The following is a 27,117-nucleotide window of genomic DNA, read 5'->3' as shown; positions in this document are numbered from 1 at the left end:
CTTTTGATTACTAATTTTGGGGTTTGTGGGCACTTGGTAGTGAAATCAAGGGACAACTGATCATTGATGAGGCAACAAGGGCCAAACCAAAGGGTGATGGTCCATGGACATTCACTCACTCGGTAAGTTTCTCTTCTTCTTCTTCTTATTTGTATGATAAGTTTGATTTTGATGTTTTCTTTCTAATTACTGTTTTGGAGAATTCAGCTACTCCTTTTGATTGTTGATTTTTAGTTTCAGTTTGTCCCTTATGATTTTGTATACCTCCTTGAATTTATTTTTCTTTTTTCAAGTAGTTTTCTCTAGTGTTTCCAAAAGCTTTTCTCGAAGAGTCTGGTGTAAGTATGAGTTGTTTTAGTTAGCAGTCTGTTTGAAGCCGCTGACCACATGCTCTCCATTTGCCGGTTCATAGATTACATTGTTGCAACTCCAACTAGTCTGTGTTATGTTTGGTCTGTGACTGAGCTTGTCCTTACATACTATGTAATTCAACTTTCTCTGGTTATTGAGTTCTCTTTTAGGTTGCGAAACTTGGTTGTAGCATCCATTTTATCCATGCATATTTGATTCTATGTGATTTAACGTCCTCCGGTGATGGAATGATTGATTTCAAGGTTGCAATAGTTGGCCATTGATCCAGCCCGTGCTTGAATATAGGGTTCTATATGGTTCAACAACTTCAGGTGATTAGTTGCCCCTCTTTTTGGTTTTTAAATTTGGTGGATGCTGAATTCCATGAGTTGATGCCTATCTTAAATATCTAAAGCTTTTCAGCTTGGAGGAAAGTGAGCTAGAATGCATCCAAATTCTAGTATTTCTAATCAATTTTATCACCAACCAAAATTGCCTGGTCTTTAATCACCCTTGGTTTTTTGCTATTTTTTGTATTTACTATAAATTAAACACAATATGGTTATAGTGCCGAAGTCAAAATTTTGAATTAATTTTAATATACTGTTCTTACTTGCATAAACTTCTTAGTTCTCTCCCTCTTTTGCAGCATATAGAGGATTTGACCCAAGAAAAGTTCTCTCTCCACCGGGCTTTAGATACCTCAAGGACATTGGCCAAGTCTTTAACTGTAGAGAATTCATCTCTCATGGACAGCTTCAACCAGCAGGTACTTAAGTGTGACCATAAGCTCATATTAAGTGCATATGACCAATATTTTACTCATAAAAGAAATGATTGTTTGTCTAATGCTATGTCTATTATTCTTTCTTTTCATTGTAGTACCTGTGAACATTTCTTTATGTGGGGGTAGAATGTTGTGGAAAAGTAGTTAGAATATAACTCCTACCACTCATAACAATTTTATTCTGCTTATACACTTCGGTTATTTTACAAGGTGAAGTTGTTAGTCAATTGAAATTTGATTTTTAATTTTAATTTGCCCCTTATGATTTTTAAATACTATCTACTAATACCCCACAGCCAAAAATTTCTGGCTCCTCCACGATGCTCATGAAGGTTAGTTGGAGTCCTCATTGAATCCTAAATTTTCCAAGCGCATAGCAATATGCTTTGTGAAATCTGCAAAAACTACAAAATTTGATAAGCATTCCTTAAAATATATGGGACCTGCTAAATTCAAGATGCATTAAGCAATTGGGCAGTTGCAGAAATTTATGTATGGAGTGATTGTTATGGTTTGATTGTTATTATTGTTATGAGATTGTTTTTAGCATTGCCATTGTAAAGTGATTTGATTTTTTGAACTAAACCGATAGAGATACTCATAGAGTGTGATTTGGCCAGCTAATAGATTGAATGTCCAACCTCTTTATAAAGACGGTTTGGGATTTGGTTGCACTTTTAAAGTGAAGCAACCTCATGCACTAGACAAGCCTAATGAGAATGTGTTTTTATAATAATAAATTAAAAAAAAATGATTAATTGATCTAAGGTCAGTGGGTTTATGGCAATAGGTTTGGAATACATCTTGCCCTCACCAATGGTCTCACCTACTTATAGTGTAGGTGGTGCATGGCCTCAAGATATCATTGTATGTGTGTGTTGTGCTTGGAGCGTTGGGCTCCCTTCTTTCCAACTTGGGTGTTGTAGGAGAGGCTGAGCAACTACCTTTGGAATACACAATTTCATAATAGATTTCTCTACAATTACAGGGTAGATCCGTATTGTTTCGGGTCAGCATGGGAGTTGTCTCTCAGCTGAAGGTCTCCCGTAGTATACACACACATGTTTTGCACCCAAAAAAATGGTCAATTAAATGAATCGAATGTGGATTAAATGAATCTGAATGAATTGAATATAATTAACATGTGTGTTGATTGTGCTTATTGAGTAATCTGTACATATTATAGTATATGCAAGGGACTACAAAGACAGTATATGAGAATGCTTTTATGCATCATTATGTTGAAATGATTATGTTTTTCTGTATGTTGGACTCCTGATTTGAGCCAACACCACAGACAATTAAGAATTTATCTGGTTTGTCATCATACTATGAAGGTTTAGCTTTCTATTGTTTTCCTTTTTTAGGTTTGGTGGACCCAAGGCAACAGGTTTATCGAATGGCTCAGCTCACATCCTATTAGAGAAATTTTGAGTGTAGTTCTGACGTCTCATGTTTCTATTTTATTGATGTCTTGTTTTTGTTTAGACATCGATGTTTGAACTTTGGTAGCAACCTTTCATGAAAATCGCTGATAAATATGAAGTCCTTTTGTATGAGCTGATTTTAGTGCATAAATGAATTATTCACCCCATTGTCATTTCAACGTGTGTAGCTCTATTTCGATTGTTGTGTCATCACACCTCAATTTCTTTTGTTGAAAAAAAAAATGAAGACAAAAAAATCGAGGCGTTACACGTAGATTTATGATGTAGAAGGTAATCCCTAACATATGAGTCGTGGCTCAGTTGTGGATGCCATATATCACCACTATAAACTGCGATTGCACATTAGATGAACTTCAATTTGCCTATCCAATGATTAAGAAAAAACCACATACCTATAGAAATAGCATGACATGCTTTTAGGTGCATGGTCCTTAGTGATCCACAATTGTCAGTAAAATTAGCACCATAAATTTCATGGTTAATCACCACAATAGTGAATGCTCATGGTTCATCAAATAAATGCACAAGTATTAATCGTCCAAAATGAACTAATTGAGGTAAAGATCTAAAGTACACTGAAATTTTATCGTAAAAGAAAATTTCATCATGTAATCCTAAACATTACTTTAGTATATAAGTACAAGAAATTAGATAGAGCTAACTAAACCAAATAAAATTAAACCGAAAACACTAAACAATTGCTAGTGACCATTTTCCTCATTTCTTCAATTTAGGTATTGCATGAAACGGTTTAATTGTTAATTGTAATCGCCCTTAATTTTCAAAAGTCTACATTTATTATTTTTCAAACATTTTATAATGAATTTACAACAGATTTCATTTTTTGCCTCAATTGCTTCAATTTCCCTTGACTTTGATCAACTCTTCCTGTGATTTGATCGGCAGCTTTATTTGTGACTCACGGGATCTAATTTTGGACTTTGTACTCAAGCCCAACCCAATTTAGGCATATTTTATATATCAGATTCAAATCCAGTCCAAAAATTATCCAAATCTATATCCAATCCAAAACTGATCCTTAGATGTAGTTTCGGATCCAAATCTAGCTTTAAATCCAAAACAAATCACTAGATCCGAATCCAGTCCCGAATCCCTGTTTTCAATCTAAAACAGATTTCTAGATCCAAATATGGATCCACATCCAACTCTAGATCCAAACCAGATCCATATATCTAGTTCCAAATCGAAATTTCTACTTTAAGTTCCAACACCGAGCCTCAAATCCAATGTCATGCTTCTATCCGAATCCAGATCCGAATATGAGATTTAGATCCAATCCATAATTCTAAATCCAAATTCAATTTTCAAATTCAAATCTATGATTCAAGATCCATTCTGACTTTTTTATCCAGATCTAAGTTTAGATTTCAGCCATTCGATTTTCAAATCCATATTTGGAATCCATATCTTTAACTTGTATCCATTTTCAACTCCAAAATTACAATATTGACCAACAAATTTACAATATTTTAAAGGATCGACGCATCATGGTCACTTTCTAAGTACCCTTGATTTCATTTTCAAAATTCCAAAAATGCCTTCAAGTTTCCCAAAATATCCTTGAATTTTCCAAATGACCTTGATTTTCTCCAAATATACTTTAATTTTTCAAGAATACCCTCATTTTTATAAAAAAAAAAAACCTAAAATACCTTTGTTCTCTATCTACGGGCCACTTAGTTTCTTCCTTTTAGTTAAGCTTGACCAACTAGGCTGACGAGTGCGTGATTCATTTTTCTGATAATGAGCAGAAGTTGAACTCCTGTTCGCTTATTTTTGGACAAGAGAATGCAATACACCTTCTGCTCGAATAACAAATAAATTCATAGCATAGAAAAAAATTTCAGGTTGAGTAATTAAGAAAATCTTTAATCTTTATTGACACCAATATATGTAAGTAAACATATTTGGTGAAACCACGTGGACAACTGGCCTTGAATATTCGAGGAACAGCAACCACTGTTTCTTGAATTATTTCACATCTCAATCCTCCCACATTCTACCCTTTACCACTAAAAGCTGAAACACTAAATTTGAAATGTGCAAGAGTGTATTTTCCGTGTTATGGCACTTTCTTTCCACAATATTATTAAATACAGTCTAATTGAACATGAACTACAAGGTCATCCAAAACTGACAGCTTGTAAGCAGAAATCAATCTACAAATGTCCCTGCATGAACTAGCATTCGAGCATCGACGTATAATTTTCATTCTTCATTGCATTGGAATCACCTAATCACATACATGGGACTGCAACCGATTGTACGAGGCTCCTTATGGAACTTAACATCATCGATCGGCCGTTTAAGGCATCGTCGGCATGGGAATTTGTTTCAAATAGCTAGCTGTCTCATCAAGTTTTGCCTTAGTTTTAGTATACCTCATATGGATCCGGGGGGCAGGTGTGGGCAGTTGCCCACGCAGACCCACAAAATGGTCATTTCCAGGTTGATATATCATAGTCATTTTCTCCATTTACATGCAGAAATTTCTGGCTCCCCTCCTGCTTGGGTCTGGATTCGTTTCTCGCTGAAATTTGTTGACAAACAGAAAAATGCATGGCAAAGAGATGGCATCTGGATCGGGCCAGTTATGAAAACTTCGTGACATCGGAAACTTGAACATGACAGAATCAACTGGGCAGAATCGTGGTAATCGATTGTCTATGTAAGTGACTCAGATTCAAGTTCAAATCCTTTTAAATGTGCATCCATTGGTCAGTTTTGAGTCGATTTTTCAATTATTCCATCCAAATCCATTCCAAATAACAGTTCAAGGATTGGTCGATGTCTAAAAGCAAATTAGAGAGGTCGCCTTGGCATGTAGTCCCCCTTCTTTTCTCTAGATAATGAAATAATTTAAGACCAAATGTTAGCAAATGTTGTATGCAAGGCATGCGCTTTTTTCCTTCTTCAAGATATCTAATCCCACAAAGTTGATAATAATAAGGCACTAATTAATGATGTAACTAGATTATATATGTGTGAGTGTGTGTGTGTGTGTGCGTATTAAGGCTAATTCTTTGAAACGCAAGCACGCTTGATGGGAAGGTAGGGCTGCACATGAGCCGAGTCGAGCCCGAGCTTGCCCAGCTCGAGCTCGAACTCGAGACGAGTTCCCTAACACGAGCTCGACTCGTTTAACTCGTTTATTCCTCCAAAATGTTGTACTTGAGGATGTCGATGCTGCCAAAGAGCATGGCGGTCATCAGTGGCGTCCTCTGGACAAAGCCCATCTTCCTGTCGGAGGACCCACCGTACCAGAAGCTTCATCGATGGCGGAGCCATCCTCTCCGGCAGCCTGCTTGAACCCAATCAGGTCAGCAGAGGCCGAGAGCTCCAGAAGAGCAGAGCCGGTGGTGGTAACCTTGCTGCCGCCAACGCAGAACCCTGCGTCCTTCATCCCACAACACAACGCCTGTTTCTTCAAGCCCTCTGGTCCTCCACACATACGCAACCCTCTTACCCTGCACAAGAAACCTAATGAGACCAAACCATCAAAAGAAGACACTCAAATTCCTTTTCCCCTCTTCTTCTTCCCCAAACAAGAAGGGGGTAAACAGGCAAAAAGTCTTGCAAGGAGGAAGATGGTGGGTGGTGCTCTGGCGCAAGTATAAAAGGAGCCACCACGTCTGTTCATGAACCTAATCCACAGTGGATAAGAAGGAAAGAAAACGATAAAAATAAAAAATTGATGACCGCCATGACCCGTAGCAGCTACGTCTCATGCCAGAGGAAGAAAGAAGGGGAAAGAGGATAACCCTAATATTTTCTCCATTCTGCTTCTTCTTTTTTTTCTTCTTCATTTTCTGTTTCTACGTCATCCATGGCTGCATCCAGCGAACGTGCCCTTGAAGAAGAAGAAGGAAGAAGAAGAAGGAGAAGAAGAAACTGGAAATAAATAGAAAAAACCAAATAACTTACCTTTGATTTTCCGGATGAACGGACTCACCGGTGGCTGGAAAGCGCCGGACGCTGCCACAGGCCAGTGATGTGGTCAAGAAACTTCATGGTTGGAGAAATAATGGAGAGCAGAGAGACGGAGAAGAGAAGGAGAAGTCGGAGAGACCGAGAGAGGGAGAGTCAGAGTCGCAGAGAGGGAGAACCGAAAAAGGAAACCCTAAACTGAAAAAGAGTTCTGAGTTTCTCGCCTGAGAAGTGAGAATCGGTTTTTTTAAAACCGGTATTTTAAGTAATCGAGACGAGTCGAGCTTTAACGAGTCCACTTGAATGAACTCGAACTCGACTCGATTAGTTAAACGAGTCGACTCGTTTAACTTATGAAGCAGCTCAAACTCGCTTACGAGTCGAGCTTAAATGAGTCGAGCTCGAGTAGCTCGACTCGTTGTGCACCCCTATGGGAAGGTAAGTGCCCCTACCATCCCCACGACCTTCTCTTCCGAAAACTCTGTAGTCAAGAAAAAACCAATGCCACCCTGCCTACACCTTTGATGGTTTCCAGCCTTTGATCAAGCTTTCCCTTCCATTTGCTTGGCTACCATTTCCAGCATTATCAATCCAACTTAGTTCCGTACACCAAGACCCCAAGCCCCCCCTTATAAACATAGAATAAATAACAAACCTCAGATTATGCGTTTTGAGAAGAGGTGAATTGACAGCACTCAGCGCGCCTAAGTGAAATCCCTTGATGTTCAAGCAACGACACATATCATCACAAGTTCATTGACAAAGGTTTCCTCTACATTGTGTTCTAGTTGACCATTCCAAAGATCCCCTCGGAAACGCTTTCTCTATCCAACAATTGCTCCTCTACACCTGAGACATCATGGTTATTGCCAATTTCAGATAAGACCTCCCTCCTCTTACTTAAAGCTTCTACCTTTGGCCTTTAAATCTAGTGGGGTATGTTGTTAGTCTGATTGGCTTTTCTTTCTTTTTTTCTTTTTCTTTAAGAAATTATCCCACTCCCCACATTCTCCTTACCCACTGTAGAACTTTAATTTTTTACACATCAAAATAACCATTTTACCCATCATATATGTAAATTTGAACTGATTATTCTAAGATGATTTTAAACATAATCCAAAGAAAATCTTATACTGTAAAGTATCCAACACATGACCCAGATCATCCATGTTGCTGTTAATAAAACAATGACCATTTTGCCCCTAATCACCCTAATTGTACTCTAACCAGTCATGGAAATCATAAAAATTGTTTAATTCAAAATCCATCAGAGTTATTTCCATCTCTGCATGTAACCAGGAACCCTCAAAACATGTTTACCAGCTTATATTTGGTCATAAGTGGTCTAGAAATGGCTAGTTTTCCTTATTTTTCTATCATTTCTTGCTATCATAACAACTACAGACCTGATCAGATCTATGACACGATCTCCTCAGCATCAACAGAGTTTTTCTAACTCTTTTTTACTTTTACATCTAAATTCTAGTCTTACAGCAGTCATTTCTAAAAAAATTCCATTTTTACATGAATTATCACTATCTATCATATCTGAGTGAGCCGACTCAAATCAACTTAGGATCATACTCTTCAATGTTGGATCTAAGAGCTCTCACTTTCAATTTGAAGAATTCTATGTCAAATTGAACACAATTGTGGTTTTCTGGTTGCTCTTGGGCATAGTCACTAGTGACTTTTGAATTGATTTTTGAGATATCTATAATGCCAATTTTCAATCTGTTCATATAGATGGATTCAAAACACTCAAGCAAACTATAAGCTTTTCAGTTTTCACAAAAAAACTTAAATCTATGTTTCCCGTTTTATTCTTCACATTTCCATTTACATGGTCAAACACTACTTGATCGATTTTAAAAAATATGATTTTCTAGAGGCAAATAGAGAAATATTTCAGTCAAACTTGGCACGCCTTCTAAATTGAACCCATTCTATGCCCCAATATGGTCAGTTTAACACCCAAGCTTGTAAATCCAAGTTTTGCGCCAGGTTGAAAATGTCATCTTTACACACATGCAGTATTTTTGTACAACCTAAGTTAGGAGACACATGAACTTAGCTTAGAAGACATATGTGCTAGACTTGCACCCAACAAGGATCATGCATGCTTCTGTCTGCTTAGAAACTAGCCTAGACATACTGAAGTAGGTTTGAACCTAACTGAATATTTTTTTCGATAACTGAACCGAATTTGGCGTGAGCCAAGCCTGACCTACTTTCAACTTAGTGTAGACCTAGATCAAGTCCTAGACCACCTCATAAGCATTGAGTTTGATCCTACAAGACCCATATTGAGCCTAGTTTGGAGACACACATCTCAAATCCTTGATTCAAATAACAATATCATAACTCATATCAGTAATCTGCTTTGATTTAGATCCAAACTTCAATTTCATATCTCCATATCAAAATCTCTCAATCGAGGTCTTTGAGCCAAGTATTACATCCAAATTCTTCTTCATATCTTAATGCAGATTCTATCTCAATCCATATTGTGTTAAGTATGTATCTGAATCTAGAGCTTAGATTCAAATTGACCAGGAGTCAACACATGTCTACCATCTACGTTTCATATAGATGACAAATATCAGTCATCTAACCTTCTAGTTGGAGGACACATCATAATTTTATCTTTTATAATTTCTCAAATGGCACATATCATCAATTTGTGTTTTCTAAGAAGGGTGTCGACGTGCCTGCACCACCCAAGAAGACACATGGCATAAATTTACCAAAGTTGAACACATTTGGGATTCCCTAAAATTCTACATGGGTGCTCAGTTTCAACTATAAATAGAGTAGCTAGTTTCATCTCTCTCTAACTCCAAAGGGTCACAGATGAAGGGTCCCAAATCTCTCCACATGAAGAAGAAAAAAAACGTGAAAGAAGAAGAAATCGACGGTAGTATTCTTCCTTTCTCTTCTTTTTTTCTTCTTTCTTTCTCTTTTCTTCTTATGTTCTCCTTCTTTTCTTGTTTCCTTCTTGTCTTTATCCCTCTTATTTTTCTTCTTTTTCTCAACTATTTATCCCTACTTTTAGTCTTTGTCTTCGTGCACATGCATGTGAAGTTCTCTATAGTGGCTTTATGTGTAGTTGTTTATTCATTGTTTCTTTTGTTTCTTTAACATACATACATGTGTGATTTCTATTGTTGTCATTCACATTGATTTTAATCACATCTAAATTAATGGCTTGCAGGCTTTAATGTCATCATATTTGGTATTTTTTAAATGTGATTTATGGGTTTAGAAACATAAATTGGAGTCCTTGCAGAATTCAGATATGCAAAAGAATTAGAATTTTGCATGACTTTAGAGACCTATAGATCTGTAACTAGAAATCGTATGACAATCTACAAAAACCACATGTTTCTGCTGTCTAGTTCGTCTTCAAATATTTTTGGCACTACATTTGGTTGTTTTCTCAAAGTCTATTTTATGAAACTTTTAGACTATAGAAATCGAATCTTGAATATTGTCCAACTGAAGAACTTTGTAAGTTATGTATGACTCCAATTTATGATTTGCAAAAGTCAAAAGTCAGATCTATATATCTAGTATATCCTCCCCAAATTTTATCCAATTTCTGGTTGATATTATTGTTCAATGAGATGATTTAGTAGAAAGTATTTTCTTCAAACGTTTACATAGAATTATGTAGATCGTATTTTTCATCAAATTTGTGATGTTGTTTCTCACACTATCTCTCTCTGCTTAGCTCTTTTCAAAATTTATAATTTCTATTGACTCTTTGCCATACCAAAATATTATCCACAAATTTTGAGCCCAAAGAATGCATCTAACCCAATTGATTATTGTCGCAAAGTAGATTGTCTTACCTATTATGTAGATTTTTCTGTGTATGTGTTTCTAATTAACATTGTTGGATCATAACTTTTTGGTTTGTGCATGTTATTTAATTCTGTTAATTTCTTTTGAGCCTCCATTAAGCAGAAAATATGCAAACCATTTTTTAACACACCATGTTGCTTTGATACCCATTTCATCATTCCAAATATGGTTTTTAGTGATTAAATCAATCACGTTTTTGTAGTTTTCTACATCAATCGTGTTTCTACTCTAAGTTTGAAGCAATGTAATTTCTTACCTCGTGAATATTTTTTCAGGCTTTAAATTTCTCTTGATTTCTTGTGATGAAGAGAGTCTACAAACCAATTTTCATGAATCTATGTTGATTTGACATAGTTTTAGCCAAATGAAATATGGTCATTCAAGCTATTTTATAGATTCTATTTTCTGTAAACCTGAGTTTTTGTCAAAGGTATATGGTCCCAAAACTTTCAGGGAGAAGATTTTTCAAATCTTCCACTAGGAGTTGCTTGTCTCATGCATAGCGAAGCTTTGTGCCAAATTCTGTGTTAATCTAGTATGGTTGACCTAACTTTGGAACTTATCAAAGTTCGCCACTGGGTTGAGTTGCCCTATTTTTAAGACGTACAAACTTTCATATATCAACTTGTTAACCTAGGTCAAATCTGAGTTTAGCATTCTAGTCATGATTTCTCTATCATTATGAATATGAGGGTTTGTTTATGGCCTTTTAGCATGTCCTGAGTAGTTTAATGTGTCTAATGTTATGAATCACAATTTAACATGCTAATTTATATCATTTTGCATTGTGGATCTTGCTGTACTATGTTCGATTTTTAACATTATATTTTATCATTTAATTTCACAACCAACACTTGAATTCATTAAGGAACTCAAGCTAGCTCATCACGTGACTCGTTATAATAGTTCTTGCACATGAATTCATGATTTAGCTTGGCTCATGTGTGGGATTCAATTTTCAAAACACATGCATATTACAATAAGATATCTCTTGGTTATGTTATGACATATTTCATTATGATTGATATGCATTCATATAGTTCACTTTCGCTTTGCATCATACATTGAATTTTAAACCATGCATAGAATTTGGTCTATGTGAGAATCAGGTCAGGTGGATCAACTACATGAAAACAACAATAATCATTACATGCACCTGGTTTGAACTGACTTTTAAGAGGATACACATTTTTAAAAACATAATTTTGGACTGCACAGCTTCATGATTGAAACTGTTTTCAAACATGTTTCCCACAATGCTGGATTCAAGCACGATTGAGATCTAGACTCTAGATTTGATCTACCTAAACCTACAAGGCTCACTTGTTGTCTCAACCAAGACTTGGCATCAAGCCGACCACAACAAATATGACACTAACCTAGGTTGGATGTCAAAACCTTTGATCTTAGCTAGGTTTGTGTAAGTCAAACCTCCAAACCCAAATAGATAGGTCGTGTGTACCTAGGATGAACCAGATCCAGACTTGTTAAATTTGATAATAGATCTTTGAATTTGGATTCAGATGAAATTATATTTTGATCTCATTTTCAATTCAAATTGGAGCCTTACATGTGGATTTTAACCAATTTAAACCATGATTGGAGATCTTATAGAATTGTAAATTTGGATTTTGAATTTTGAATATGAATACTAAATGTTAGATTTGGATCTTGAACTTACGTTATTTTGACCAAATCTCGGGTAAAATAATGTTTGGAAAATCAATTTAGATCATGAATTTGAACTTATATCCAATTCCTAGTCGACTTACATCCAAAACCCATTTCCAAACCTTCAGATTTAGATCTCTAAAATGGACCACCAAAAGTACATTTGGATTTTTCCTAAATCAGATCTTGACTTAAATTTGGATTCTAATAATTTAGATATCATACTATAGATCCTCTATGTGTGCATCCAAGAAATCTTGGAAACCATGTCTCAACTATATAGGGGCCTTGTTTGCATGCATTCATGTTAGATGTAGGATTCATTGCATTGACCAAAGATAATTCAGATCATGAACTAAATCCTTGGATTTTAAATATTCTTTCAGTTTATGCCCTCCAATTTTTATGGTCTACTTAAATTTTCAAGATTTCAAGCTTTCCTAAAAGTAGGCATGTTAGGATCTGGATGACAATCATAATGTACAATTTGCAACAGTTAATCTAATCATTAATCTAATTATGTTTGGTAAAAGTACCATAAATTGTTAGATCTCTTACCGACAGGTCAGCTCCCATGTAAATGAATTTTCACAGAAGATAAGTATGCAAGCACATTTTTAAATCTGTTCTCATATAAACGGTCATATACAAGAGTAGGAAATGTTGCATGTAAACACCCACCAGCTTCTCGCACCCTTTCTGCATTGAATGCAAACCCTAGAGGAATTTCATCAAAGCCTTTGATTCGCTTTTCTAGAGAGGCTACATCAAATGGGTAACCCAAAAATCTCCCCCTCTTTCTCATCATGTGCTTTCCCCTCTTTCTTCTGTCAAGCTTCATCTATATCCATACTATTATTTGCTTCCCTAAAACATTCTTTTGATCCCTTCCCTTCTTTATGGCCACTCAGAGATAAATACAGGTTTTGAATCTAGTCCCTCTTTAACCTGAAGTGTGCTGAAAGAGGATTCGACTATCGCTCTATACGCCCCTCACTTTTACTTGGCTCTATTGACTCCATTCACCTTCCCCTTTACATCCCTTTTCACATGGCAGTTGTCCTAATAGTGGGAGTTAATTTGTAGTTCCAGCAGAACTACAACCTTCCCCCACACAATCGGTTGCAGTGCAGTTTTGCCCCCATTCCATTCAATTTCCTCTTTAGGTTTCAAATTAGACTCCAAGAGGACATTAGGGCCCGTTTGATGGCCCAGATTTACACTGTAGATGAGAATATAAGATTCAGTTACTTAAAATTGATCCCTTTTTATCAAACAGGGGATCAAAAAACTAAAGGTTGAGACAGTTTCGGGAATTTTCGTCCCACCCTCGTCCACTCGTGGTGGGACGAAAATTTCAGGATGAAAAAAATTGCTGTTAGTTTTTCAGTTTTTTTTTATGTTTGTTCTTTTCCATTACTCGATTTTTTTTTGCTGTTTCTCATTCCATCAAACGAGGGATTAAATTTCTTGGAATTGACATCCCCTTCTACCAAACACGATGGAAAAATAGAATGGGAAGCAAATTTCCCATTTTCCTAAAATGCAATTTCAAGAAACAAGTTTTGAGTTCCAAGTTTCCATGCTATCAAACTATACCTATACCAACCCTAGCATAACCATTCCATAGCCGGACTTTTGTGGAAGTATCTACTTCCAGTAGATCTCCCTTTCAACAATTAAAAATACTTTGGAACGCACGGGGGTTCTACATCATAGGGTCAAGGCCAGGCAGCCTTACGCACAATGGCTGTTTAATTTCAGGATCTATGGAAAAAAGCATACCTTGCATCCATCTAACTCGCAACCAACATCTTTCCTGTCACCATCCATGTCCTCTTCCTTAGCACCAGTATCACTTCCTCCTTCTTGTGGTTTGCACAAGAAAAACCTCCCTTGCCTATCATGGTGAACCGGGCAGAAACCTTTCCTGCTCACAGTCTCTGCAACTCCCTGGAAACAAAAGTGTGTTCCATGACTTTGGATGATCGGTCCACAAAACATCTGTTCACTTGCCATCTAAAGGGCCTGGAAACGTACTTTTCATGTATTATGTGTTGCAAAATTTAAATCATTTATCTAAAAATTTTGAAAAGAAACCAGTGGCTCGAAAAAAGACACCGGTGGATGTTAAAGCAGTGGCACTTGAATCACGTTAATGATCACTCTGTGTTTTCACTGGCATAATTGTATCACCAGTAGTATCATTAGTGCTCTGTTTGTGCCAGTAATTATCTGTCATGGTCATGACGGCAGTGCTACTGATCTATTCTGACTGGAAGTAGTGTTTTCATTATCGACGTCATGACGGCAGTGCTACTGATCACTGTTGTCGAAACCATGCCAGTAATATTGTTAAGCAGACGTAGGTCACCATTTCACTGGTGTCTCATTAGCACTCGTAAGTTTTACGATGCTGCTTGCTCAAAGTGGCGCCATTGTTGGGGACTTCACTAGCATTGTGCACAATCCATCACCAAATGAACTACATCGGACGACCACAGCGCTGATGGTGAAGCAGATCAGGCTTTCAGTGGTGCCAATATAGCGACGGTATTGTATTAATTTGCTGTTGTGGATGAGAAATATTTCTAACTTTGTCATTAAAATTAGGTTTAATTTTCCTTGATAACTTTCTATAATACTAAAAAATATCGTGCATTAATAGAAAAACTGAATTATTTGGAATACGCCATTAGTCATATATTAAATTATTGGATATAGTTAGGAAGCTAATACAAACTAAAGAAATAATTATTATACTTTTTCATCATATTTACAACTTAAGTTAGTAATTGCCTCGGTCGGGTTGATTGTCATACTGTTGTTTTCTTTAATGATGCACAACTTATGCGACCTTTTAACATTGTGAAAGTGTTTGGTGCATTTTTTATTACCACCTATTTTGTAGGTGCATTTTTAAAAATTTCTTAAATTTAATTTAGTAATTTTGTAATATGAAACTAGATTGGGCTGTAGGGATTAAAGTTCTCATTAGAAATAAGAACAATTCATAAGCAAACAGCCGGGCACTACCCCTCTGCAGAGTGCATAACGACCAAAATGTTTAGAGTAACTAAAAAGGAGGAATTTTTTTTTCTTAGGATAAAAAAAGGTAACAAAAAAGTTAAAAAGGCTGACATGTTCATTTCTTTATAAAAATCACCAAAGTACCTTTTCCTTTTCTGATTTATATTTCTACATGTACAGGGTGGTGCATGGAACTTACTCTCCAAAGTCACAATGTGGCATTGTGTGGGCAGTTGCCCACACAGTCCCACAATTTTTTTTCTCTTACGTATTGCTTGTCCAAGACATTTGCATATGAATATAAGCAAATCCCTTCAAGCATTTGCATATTTGCATATGGTATCCCTCATTCTTCATTTACATATTTAAAGGATTTAAGTTTCCTTTGAATTTGTACATCTAAAAAAAATTCTGGTTCAGGACAAAATTTTAAAGGGAGAGGGAGAGAAAGAGAGAGAGAGGGGTTGGCACATAGGAAAAGATGCGTAAGATGATGACATCATATACCCACCATCGGAGTGGCGGCCCTAGCTAAGACCTAGCTTAATTGCAATGCGCATGGAGACCACAGATTGAGTGTTGACGCTTGGATATACTTGAAGGCCATTCGTTTGGCAGACCACTGAAAGGGTTGGCTGTGCGCATGTTACTGATAACAAACGTAGACTTTGTCACCCGCAATTTGTCTCTACCACAAACGCAGCGCCTCTTAATTTGACTTATCTGCTCGCTCGGCCTTCTGCTTCTTTGTCTGTTTGCTTTATCTGCCTCCCCTTCATGCTGCTTCCATGCGGCGACGGCTTACAGAAACTCTATCAATTAGAGGTGAAACTTTGCGGAAAGTTCAGCATTTGATGGTCCAGAACGATCGCAGGATAGCTGCGTCCTTATCCATCGATTCCTAGAACCTGCACTCAGTACTCTCAATTTTTGGATTTTGTAAGAAAGTGGGGTTTGTCAATTGACGAGGGAAGCAGCCTTTGAATTTCTCTCACATTCACTTGTCATCACTCTTCACATTTTCATTTTCTGTGGCGTTTCTGGCTGCATTTGCGGACCCCATTTCGAAGAAAATTTCCTGGACTCCATTGATGCTAAGCCAACTTTGGATCGAATCTGTGGCCGTCTTCGACACGGCATCCTCTTACTTCACTCCACCCTCAGAACTACTTGGTGTTGGCGTCTATAAATATGTGCGTGCGGAGAATAACCACCTCACAGTATCCACCGTTGGTGCAACTTTCTTTTACTTCTTTTCTTCCTTCCTTTTCCTCGTCTAGATGGCTACTTCTGCCATATGTTGGTGGTGCCATTGTTTCTTTACCTCCTATTAGTAGTATCAATTAATGGTACAGCCTTACAGGTATAATCTCTCTCTCTGTCTCTCTCTGAGTTTGAAATTCTGTACCTGGTTTCTGTTTTATAAGTCTGTGGCTGAAACCACGATTATTATGCATCTGTTCTACCAGGTGAGTAAGAGGTCAACAACTCACCACCTTTTAACAGGGAGAAGGGCAATGGGGAATGGATATTATAGTCCAGACTGTTACACAGATCTTATACAACACAAATCATTCATAAATTTAGCAAGACAGAGAAAAGGAAGGAAACCAACTACGGTTTCAGATGTGAAAAACGTGCATCAACGAAAGATGTTTCTTCTCATACTTAGAAGAATCAAAATAGCAAAGCCGACTGTTAATGTCTCTTGGAAATCAATTTGAAGCCGTATACTTCCAACGATTGTCATAATATTTTTAGCTTAAATTGAATTTTGAATATGCAGATACCTATTTATTTCCACGTCTTTGAAAAAACCGTACGTTCGCCATCGATCTTTGTTAGGGCCAAAATAAAATTATTTTCTTCGTGCCCTTCAAATATTATGCAAATGGTCTTATGCATTTCTGTTTGATGTCATGTAAACAAATTAGAGTAACAAATTAAGTGCCTGCTGGCCAACCACATCTAATCGTGTGGTCAATTTCTGAACGCGTTTCACACACAACAGCCGACAACATCAACTCTGTTGTGCGCATGTAGACAACTTCGAAGTGTACTTTATTAGTATTTTTACTTTTTTTACGATCTCTTTTTATCCTTATCATAACTTTCATCGTTTACTTTAAAGATATTTTGGTCATTATACACTCTTTTATGCTTCTAACTCTGATTCTTGTGTTTATATAACCCGCTTCTAACTCTGCTTCTTGTGTTTGTGCAGTTGCTGATGATCATCGGTGGGTGGGAGTGCGTTGCAGTCTGCTAGGCAAAAGCATCGCTGTCGCAGCTCGAAGCAGCGAAACTTATCCAGCAGCTTAGAGACCAAGACTACTAACTGAGTGGTGGCACCATTAATGGTGCTTAGCCTCATACTTAACCCTCATACTTAAGAGAAGCTTGAGAGGGTTGGAGGAAAGGAGAGGAGTGGGGAGGACGCCGATGTGGAGAATTTGAAGGTGCACCTTCCCGGCCGGCCGGTATCACGGGCAAGGCTGTCAGTGAGGGATATGCAGCTGAGCAACGGGATGGTGGCGGAAGGGACGATGAGCATGGTTGCCTTGTGGGCCATAACGCACGACAGCAAATGGGTCGGAGGACACAGGAGAATTTAAGTCCAAGAGGTTCATGAAGATGGCAACCGAGTAGCTGATGATGATGATGACCGTTCATTGGCTGCCTCTGCATATCCTCCTTCACGTTGCCGTGGTGGGTATCGCCCACATGTTGAACATGGCCGTCGTCTCTACCGGCACCACCATCCCGTTGCTCAGCTGCACGTCGCTCGTCAATAGCCTTGCCCAAGATAGTAGTCGATCGAGATGGTGCACCCTCAGAGTCTCCATCTGGTGAGCGGAAATCACCGAAGAAGGGCCAAAATCCTCCTCACTTTCTTTCATTCCCAGGGCTCTTATTTGGGAACACAGACAGACTGCCACCATTTGTACCTAGTTTTTATAGGAATCCAACTGATGAGCGAGCTGGTAACGATGTTGGTGTCCTCCACGCTCCTCTACTTCATCCAACTCCCTCTCAAGATTCTCCTAAAGATGGGGGCCAAGCTGCACAACGCCGCCATCAGCCACTCAATGAGTAAGATTTTGATGGGACTCGACCTTTGCACTTTTCCAGCACGACCCTGGAGCCTATTTCTGAATCAACACCTGTGGACGCAAAGCATATACTAAGGAAAATCAAGGGAGAGAATGAGAAAAAGAAGAACGAAGAAGTAAAGGTGATCGGTTGAGGGCTTTCCAAACCTTCAGAGGCTAATCTTTTGAGTCTATATGAATTCTGTAAAAATCTATAAATTCTTATAGGAGAATGTTGGGCCTTTTAATGTGGCTCCCCTGATTTTTCTGTTACTGTCTATGCTCATCATTTACATGGCAAATAGGTAAAGTTATTTTCTAATTGAATGTAATAATTTTGATATTGTTTCGTAATAGTCCTTGTGACAGATGAATGTGCTCTCCCATCTATCATAAATCTACGAGCATGGCTCATAGTCGTAACCCAACATTTCGCACTTAGGTCATGAGAGTCCATATTTGCTCTGTAATTACGTGGTTTCTCATTCTTTGATTGCCCAACAAAACTTAATTATTCCTTTAACTCAAGGTTACATATATATATCAGCCTCACATGAGTTAAGATCAAAAACCATATTAGTTGTCATGTATAGATCAATGTAATTCCTTTCCTTTTTTTTGAATCATTTCATGCATGTAGAGGTATTTTACCATTATATGTTTACTTTGCAAGTTCACAATTTCAATTTCCATCAATAATGTTGTTGTCTAATTATGACAATATGGGTGGACTGCCTTATGAGCAATTTTAAGTATATAAGTTGAGCAATAGAACTTTATTTCTTAGAGGACCAAGCAACGGCTCCACCTCCAAAAAGAAAAAAGTAACTGTGTAGACCTGCTCATCGACTTTACAGTCAGTAAAACGCAGCATTAGAATATCCAAAAAAAAAAAAAAAAGATCTTTAGTTTGATAGCATAATATTAACCGTTGTTTTTCGTTCATATATCAAATATTAATTTTTAACCATTTGCTGCTGAGGGCTGAATTTCTTTGTTGTCGGCTGACAAGACCTACAAAAAGTTTAAGCAAATTTTAATATTGTACACAATATTAAGTACATAGGCTGCCAACAGCCTGAGCATATAGTACATCTAACTTTTATTGCCACTTACTGGGATAGCAGCACCTACTTAATTTATTTTGCTACAAAGCTTTAATTTGTTCAAAATGTTCATTCTAAGTTTTCTTTAATATGTAATCAATGTATGCTTCTTGATTAAGCCTTAAAATTCTAGATTTTCTATTCCGAATTATTTATACAACTAGTATATAGGACACTTCACCAATGTCTTTCATTTTGGAATTCTTATTTAACCAAAATTAGTCTTTGTTATCATTTTATTATAATTTCCTATTGAAAGAATACCATCATCATACAGTGAAAATATGCAACATAGCCTCTCACTTTTCACACACAACACAGTAGCCTGGCTAATCAACAATGTATCTAATCTTAATTTGTTATAGTTTTATAAAAAGCAAAATGCCACCTCCAACAGAGTCGTAGACAAAATCTACGGGAAGATTTAACCTAGATGTCCTAAGAGACAACACATATTACAAGATGGTTGTTCTATACTAACACTTTTTTCCCGTCAGTTATACTTATACAATGGTTGGTTATTCTATGCTGACGCTTTTGTCACTTTTGAAGTGTTATTTGTGACACTTACTTTTCACAATGTCTCTACTGGGTAAAGTACTCTATTAAGTAAAGTAAAGTGCCACAAATAACAAAAAAGTTCGCACATAAATTAAAAGTGCGTCCACCCTGACCCACTCTGCATGTTATGAAGCAAAATTATTTACTATGTTGAGTTCTGAAGGGAATCCGTTCTACTTTGAAAGCGAAAGGCGTAATTCCCCTGTAGTTTTTTTTCTTTTCTCACAATTTACTTGGGTATTGTTGCTTAATTTTCCACTTCTCTTTTGATTTTCTTCATCAAGGCATGGATGATCATGTTTGACTTCTCTGTTTTAGGGTTTAATTTAATACACACCTTATATTGCTTTCCATGACTTTTCTTTTTTTTATTTTTTGGTCGATCACATGATTGCATTCCTAGATCAACAGGACTCAAAGTTTGCATTGATTTATTCCCTTCCTCCATAGGAGCTTCTCTCATAGTTTGGCTGGAGGGTTTGAAGCTTTGAAGCTGAGAGACCCGATTAGTTAATGTTTATATTGTCTTCCCCCATACGTATTATATTGGTTTCCATGGCTCTTCTTCTTTTATCCATCAGATGATTGCATTCCTGGATCAGCAAGGACTCAAAATTTGGAATTAATTTATTCCGTTGCCCCTTAGGTGCTTCTCACATAGTTTTGCTGGGGGTTTCAAGCTTTGAAGCCAAATGACCCGATTAGTTAATGAGAATATTGTCTTCTCACAAAATTTGAATGTGGAAAGTTTGGGCTACACAAGCCCATGTCTTTTGGCAGAACTCCACCCACTCAATGGCCAATTTCGTAAGATATAGAGACTTCATAATGGGATAATAGCATGCCCTTCATATCCTCCTCAAAGCTACTCATTGTTACCTTTTAATTTGGATAATTAACACATACATAAATCTTTCTAGAGTTCAAGCTTCGATTTATAAGTTAACAGAGTCTTATCAAGCTATTGATTTATTTAAAATATTAAATTAATTCAATGTCATAAGTACCCATATTAATAAATGTACTAATTTCTTTATACTTGATGCATTACCCACACGTGGCCACCCGGGCGGCCAATGGCATCAGTGATTACAAATGATTTCAACTATTGGCAATTCTCAAAGACTTCCCAACAGCCAAAACCAAGGAGAAGTATTATAATTCCCATCGGTCGTGGCCACTAAGAACTCTCCGTGATTTTGTATGACTGTTGGGAATCAAAAGAATTTGACCAAGACTGTTGAGGATTAATATAAATCCCCAACAAATTTGTAGAGTTCATGATGGCTAAGCTTGTTCTTAATTCACATGAGTTACCAGTAGTCAAAGTTGTGGGATTTCACAGTAATTGGCATTTTACATATAAAAATGCAAAATAGAGAGGGAGAGAGGTATAAACAAATGATAACCCTTTTTATTGATTGTACATGCATTGTAAAATTACTTTACTTAAATCCAATTATTACATTGGCTATAAAGTCAGGTTTTATCTCCTTTCTCATATCTCTTTGGTGACTTCATCCTCTAATTTAACAATTTTTTGTACTCCTCTTCCATAGTTTGTTTTCTTCAGATACCATTGAAACATCAACAAAACATTTTGCAAAGTAAATCTCCTGCATTTCTAATGTGTATGTCATGTATATCTGCCCAAATAGAAACAAATATATTATCATCCAAATAGAATTTGAAAAAAAAAGACCAATAAGTTTTTCAGTGAAATTTCGTTCCCATCATTTATTGCATGTGTGGCCTGATTTAATCCGTAATTTCATATTTCCAATTATAAAAATCGGCTAAAGGGCAAACCCAAATACAAGGACAAATCAGTACTACACCAATAAGTATATTTATATTAAGATTCATGATAGAAAAATAAGGATAAGAAACTTTGTCACAACTGACAAATGTGACAACAAATTACTGCCAATTGTAATATGAAACAAGTTGCTATTCCAGTAACCCGAAGTTTTAGGATTCATAAAGTATATTGTAAAAAGGAAAACGTAAATGAACGAAGTAAATAAATAATCATAAAGTCAAAACTATGCACCTTTGTCTAGTAGTTACGCTCATTATGCCACATATATCAATGGATTAATGGCATTGGTGTGGCAACCCTAATTGCCTTACCAAATGGTTCCAACGACACCTTTCTAGCAAAGCAATGTTCACAAACTGCCATATCAATTTTTGTAAGGAAGCCTAGTAATCCCTCATACATGAGTCTATCTATCACTTTTGTCCAATATGCACCAAAAGAACATGCCAAGTTAAAACAGACACATTTACGTGCATATTAAGATATCCACTATTTACATAGCAAGAATCAGAACTAACATCTAACACAAAGAAACCATTGAATAAAACACATGGGAATTGATCATAGAGTCTTTAAACAGTATCACGAAAAAATCGTCTTAAAAAGCTATATTCAAAAGTCAATAAAGCAGAAACTAAAATGAGATTTGTCGAACATTAGGTGCATATAATACTTAGTGTAGCAGCAACCTTCGTCCATTATGTAGATCTAGCTTGTTGGTTCATACTCCTTGAACCTCTACACAACTATTTTCCCTTAGGAACAACCATCATCTTTCTATTGATATCTTTGGATATTTGACAAAAACACTAGAATTGCATTTTATGTAGTTTGTTGCTCTTGAGTCTATAATCCATAGAGGAGATTCAACAACGAAAGCATATAACCTTTAACTATCTCTACTTATGTTGAATTCAATATATCATCATGTTTGTTTTTTCCTGCAGTTGTAAGGTGACACTCTTATGCATGACGAAATCCATACTAACAAAATAAATTTTTTTATTTGAAGATTGTTGTACTAAAGTTCCAGTACATGAAATTTTATTTGCCCTTATCAGAGATGGCTAGCTGTTATAGATTGGCTGTTACATTTCATTTGTTTATAGATTTATCACAATCATTTCCTTCAATATTGTTGTTCTTGCCAATTTCTCAAATGGAGGGTGTTAAGTTGTGATCACAATCCTTTCCTTCAATATTGCTATTTACCATTATCTCTGGTGGATGACATTATGGTAAATGTGCTTAGATGCCTTCATCCTTATCCTTAATATCCAGATCTCCACAAACCCAAAAGCCTTGGAAGGCTGTTGAGTTTGGAACGAAGAGTAAGAGATCGAGGACAAGGTATAGATTTTGGTCATAATATCAGCCAGTTGATTCTCAAAACGAATATGATGAATAGTGAGATGGCCGTTTTGAATGTGATCACAAACAAAGTGAATGTCTATATCAATGTGTTTAGTCCATTGTTGTTTAATCTATAGCATCATAGGCTTGAGACGGATGACTTGTTTCTCCATTGCTTTTTTGTTCTGGTGTCGACTTGATTTAGGCTTTTCTTGAGAACACGCCTTTAGTTTTCCTCCATGGGAAGAAATAGCTCTGATACCATATGAAATTATGGTATGATAATACTAGAAAGTAGAATATGAGGTAATACATGGATATGAGAAAATATCTCTCGCTCATCTATTAGCGAGAGATGGGAGCAAATATATATAGAAAATCAGCATGTTATAGATTTGGTTAGGTTCCTTGATTTTAGGAACCCATTACAAGGGTTTGGAAACGGTAGGATTTTCCTTTGATACGATTCTCCTTTAACATTCAATATTTTAATTTAGGATATAGGATCAAATCCTGAATTTCTGTTTTGATGGTTCTGTTGGGATTTATCCTCATAACGCATATACAAAACCAAATGTATATACCCTAAACAGGATCATGCTCATGCTAAATCATTGAAATAAACGAAACTTTAAACTGAAGCGGAAGCGTACCTGAATCCATCTGATCTGGTGCACGGGAAGATCGCAGCAGGGTCTTCCAGGGTACGTGCAGTGCGCGTGAGGTCTCTCTCAGATGGGAAAGAGAAAACCCTAGAAACCAAAAGCAACTGTTCGCACGACCCCAGGGACCACTACCATTATATAATGAGGACAATTACGGATTCAACCCATCAAAGAGTTCGTAATTGCGTACTGGTATCTATACATTTCAAAATTACCCCATACCATCTAAAATGACGTAATATCCCAAAATGCAATCACTTAAGCGGATATTTACGTTAAGACAGCCATAATGTCTGAAATTCCTCATAGACATATGTCGGCCCACCAAATGATCTTACAATCTCCCACTTTGGCCAAATATGTCTTAATACATTCAGACATTACATAAAACCTTAGGAGCTCATAATTGCTATCTTATAAACGTCATTTTCACAAATCTCGTCCATGACCATATCAACACAGAACCAAAGCGGCTTTCACTATAATAAAAATTAGCTAAACCTTCAATGATCACAAATGTTAACATAATCAATGACATAGATCTGATATGGATGTATAGCATAAGAATTACATGTAATGTGATTACAACATGTCTATTCTCAACTGGTCCAACTTTAAAAACCTTATGGAGATCAAAACCCAAACACATAATGGAACCAAAGAACTTTAAACATTATTCTGCAGAAAACTGAATATGTGTCCATACATAAGAGCAAACAAAATACAAACTCCCACTAAACCAGCACATCATCCAAGGATAACACCCCGATACGAACAACATGTTCGTGAAAGACCTTATGTGTTAAACCCTTGGTAAGCGTATCCGTAATCATAGAGTTTGTCCCAATATGCTCTAAAGACACCTGACCATTCTGTATCCCCTCTTTAACAGTCCAAAAACTTAATGTCGATGTGCTTCGACTTTGACAAACTGTGGCTGTTATAAGAGTACATGACTGTTGAATTATTGTCACACAACAACCTTAGTGGTATTTCTATACCATACATAATGCGCAGCCTCGTGACAAAATTCTGCAATCACAAAACCTGATTGAATGCCATTATCTTGGCACTCAGCAAAGTCAGAATCTGAATACCTAATGATCTCCCACTGGTCTGACTTCCTGTATGTGAGCATAAAATCTTATGTTCTTTTAATTACCTCAAAACTCTTTTGGCTGCTTTCCAATGACCCATACCAGGATCATTTAAGTATCTGCCTAACATTCTAATGATAAATGCAATATCCAAACGAGTACAAACCTGAACATACATAAGGCTTCCCACAAAGACAAATAGGAAATCCTTTCCATTTCTTTAGATTCGATTTTACTTTTATGGCACTGTTTGAGACTAAACTTGTCTCCTTTAGCAACTGGAGTCTTTCATGGTTTACAATCCTTCATGTCATATCGCTGAAGCACCTTATCAATGTAGGTCTTTTGTGATGATCCAAGAATACCCCGAGAACGATCTCGAAATATTTGGATCCCCAATACAAAAGATGCACAACCAAGATCCTTCATGTCAAACTTTGTTGACTAAAAATCTTAGTTTCATGTAATATGCCAACATCATTACTTGCCAACAATATATCATCGACATATAAAACCAGAAAGATAAATTTGCCCCCATTGAACTTTTAGTATACACATTCATCAACCATATTAATTTCGAAACCAAATGAAACTATAACTTGATGAAGTTTGTAATACCATTGACTGGAAAACTTGCTTTAGTCCATATATGGATTTCCTTAGTGACACCTCTACTTAATTTTCTTGAGGTTGTTGAGTTTGTTCTTCAGTATGGAGATCGACATCATTGCCTTCTTCTGAATAGAGTGGACTCAGGTCCCTCTTCAAAAGCAATGTTCATAACCTGATCACCTCCCAAACTCAATATCCTCAAAGAAATGGGCGTTTCCCTTTCAAAGAAAGACTTATTGAATGGATTAAATAAAACTTATAACCCCTTAATGTTTGTTCATTTTCCCTTTATACATTCAATGCAAACATTGAAGTCTGCAAATTCAAGGGACTCAAGAATTCCTTTTGACATAAGCCTTTATATTCTCTTTTCAGAGATATGTCCTAAGCGCCAATGCCACAACATAGCAGAATTCTCTTTGGCTAATTTTCTTTTAGTACCACTAAACGTAACATGCAAGGTTTCATTATATGAAGCAACCGTATCAAGCAAATAAAAGGTTATCGCTGCTAGACAAAGAACCAGTGGAATTCAAATTTGAATGCAGAAACTACTTAAATTTATTTTCTCAGAACAAACCAAAGTAAGAATCGTACATTTCTTTTCACGCCATGCGTGATACTTAGTACAATCCTTCTTCATATAACCTTCATCCTTGCAAAAGAAGCAGCTTGATTTGCCTTCCTTATGTTTCTTCTGTTTCTTAATGGATGCGTGATCAACTGCAATTTCCTTAATAGTCTTCCTTTCCTTACTTTTAGGCGTAGTAGCCAAGTGAGCACTTTCTATCCTATCATGCTTCAATCTCTCCTCTTCTTCCACACAGTGCGAAATGAGCTCATTAAGAGTCCATTTCTCCTTCTGACAGTTATAACTAACTTTAAATTGTCCAAACTGTGGTGGAAGAGAAAGAAGAACCATATGCACTATAAAGTCTTCGGGTAACCTCAGACCTAGCGCTTGTAATTTTGAAGCAAGATGAGACATTTCCATAATGTGCTCCCGTATGTTCCCCTTATTTTTATACTTCAGCGTCACAAGTTTACTCAAAAGAGTGCTTGTTTCAGCCTTTTCATTTTTAGCAAAACGTTTTTCAATCTCTTCAAGGAACACCTTGGCACTAGCCTTTTCAGTAATAGATCCCCGAAAATTTTCTGGGATTGATCTCTTCATGATCATTAGACACATGCGGTTTGAGCGTTCCCACCGTTCAAAGTACCGCTTATCCTCATGGGAACTTTGATCTGTTGGTTGAGGTGGGCACAACTCCCTAAATGCAAGGTCAAGATCCATACAACCCAAAACAATCATAACAGTTTCTTTCCAGTCCTTAAAATTCGAACCTTCAAGGAACGCCTTGGCACTAGCCTTTTCAGTAATAGATCCCCAAAAATTTTCTGGGATTGATCTCTTCATGATCATTAGACACATGCGGTTTGAGCGTTCATAGAAGCAGAACTCACTGTACAAAGAACAACAAAAATACCAAACATGCTCACAATCAATACATGTACAAAGATGAAATAACATATATAAATGAATTTAAATACAATGGCCTGAATCTCATCACAAGGTACCGGTGCAACGTTAATATCCAATCTTTGGATTGAAATACTAACTGCAAGTAGTATTCTTGGTCAATAATGAATATAAATAATTAACCCTATCAAACAACGAGCCTATCTTTGGATTGACTCGCTATTCAC

The 27,117-nt window shown here is 36.7% G+C and overlaps 2 long non-coding RNA genes across 2 annotated transcripts; one reads left to right on the top strand and one right to left on the bottom strand.

Moving 5' to 3' along the window:
- Positions 1-16,064: 16,064 nt before the first annotated feature.
- Positions 16,065-18,442, top strand: LOC126409749 (uncharacterized). Its single transcript, XR_007572402.1, has 2 exons — positions 16,065-16,465; positions 17,327-18,442. It is a non-coding gene; the product is annotated as an uncharacterized LOC126409749 (long non-coding RNA).
- A 2,813-nt stretch (positions 18,443-21,255) lies between these two features.
- LOC126409750 (uncharacterized) lies at positions 21,256-23,888 on the bottom strand. Its single transcript, XR_007572403.1, has 2 exons — positions 23,690-23,888; positions 21,256-21,507 (listed from the first exon to the last, which is right to left on the bottom strand). It is a non-coding gene; the product is annotated as an uncharacterized LOC126409750 (long non-coding RNA).
- Positions 23,889-27,117: the final 3,229 nt, after the last annotated feature.

The sequence above is a fragment of the Nymphaea colorata genome, chromosome 2 (assembly GCF_008831285.2).
Source record: "Nymphaea colorata isolate Beijing-Zhang1983 chromosome 2, ASM883128v2, whole genome shotgun sequence".
Classification (NCBI taxonomy): Eukaryota; Viridiplantae; Streptophyta; class Magnoliopsida; order Nymphaeales; family Nymphaeaceae; genus Nymphaea; species Nymphaea colorata.
The sequence above is the reverse complement of the archived record's forward strand: the minus strand, read 5'-3'. Positions and strand labels throughout refer to the sequence as shown.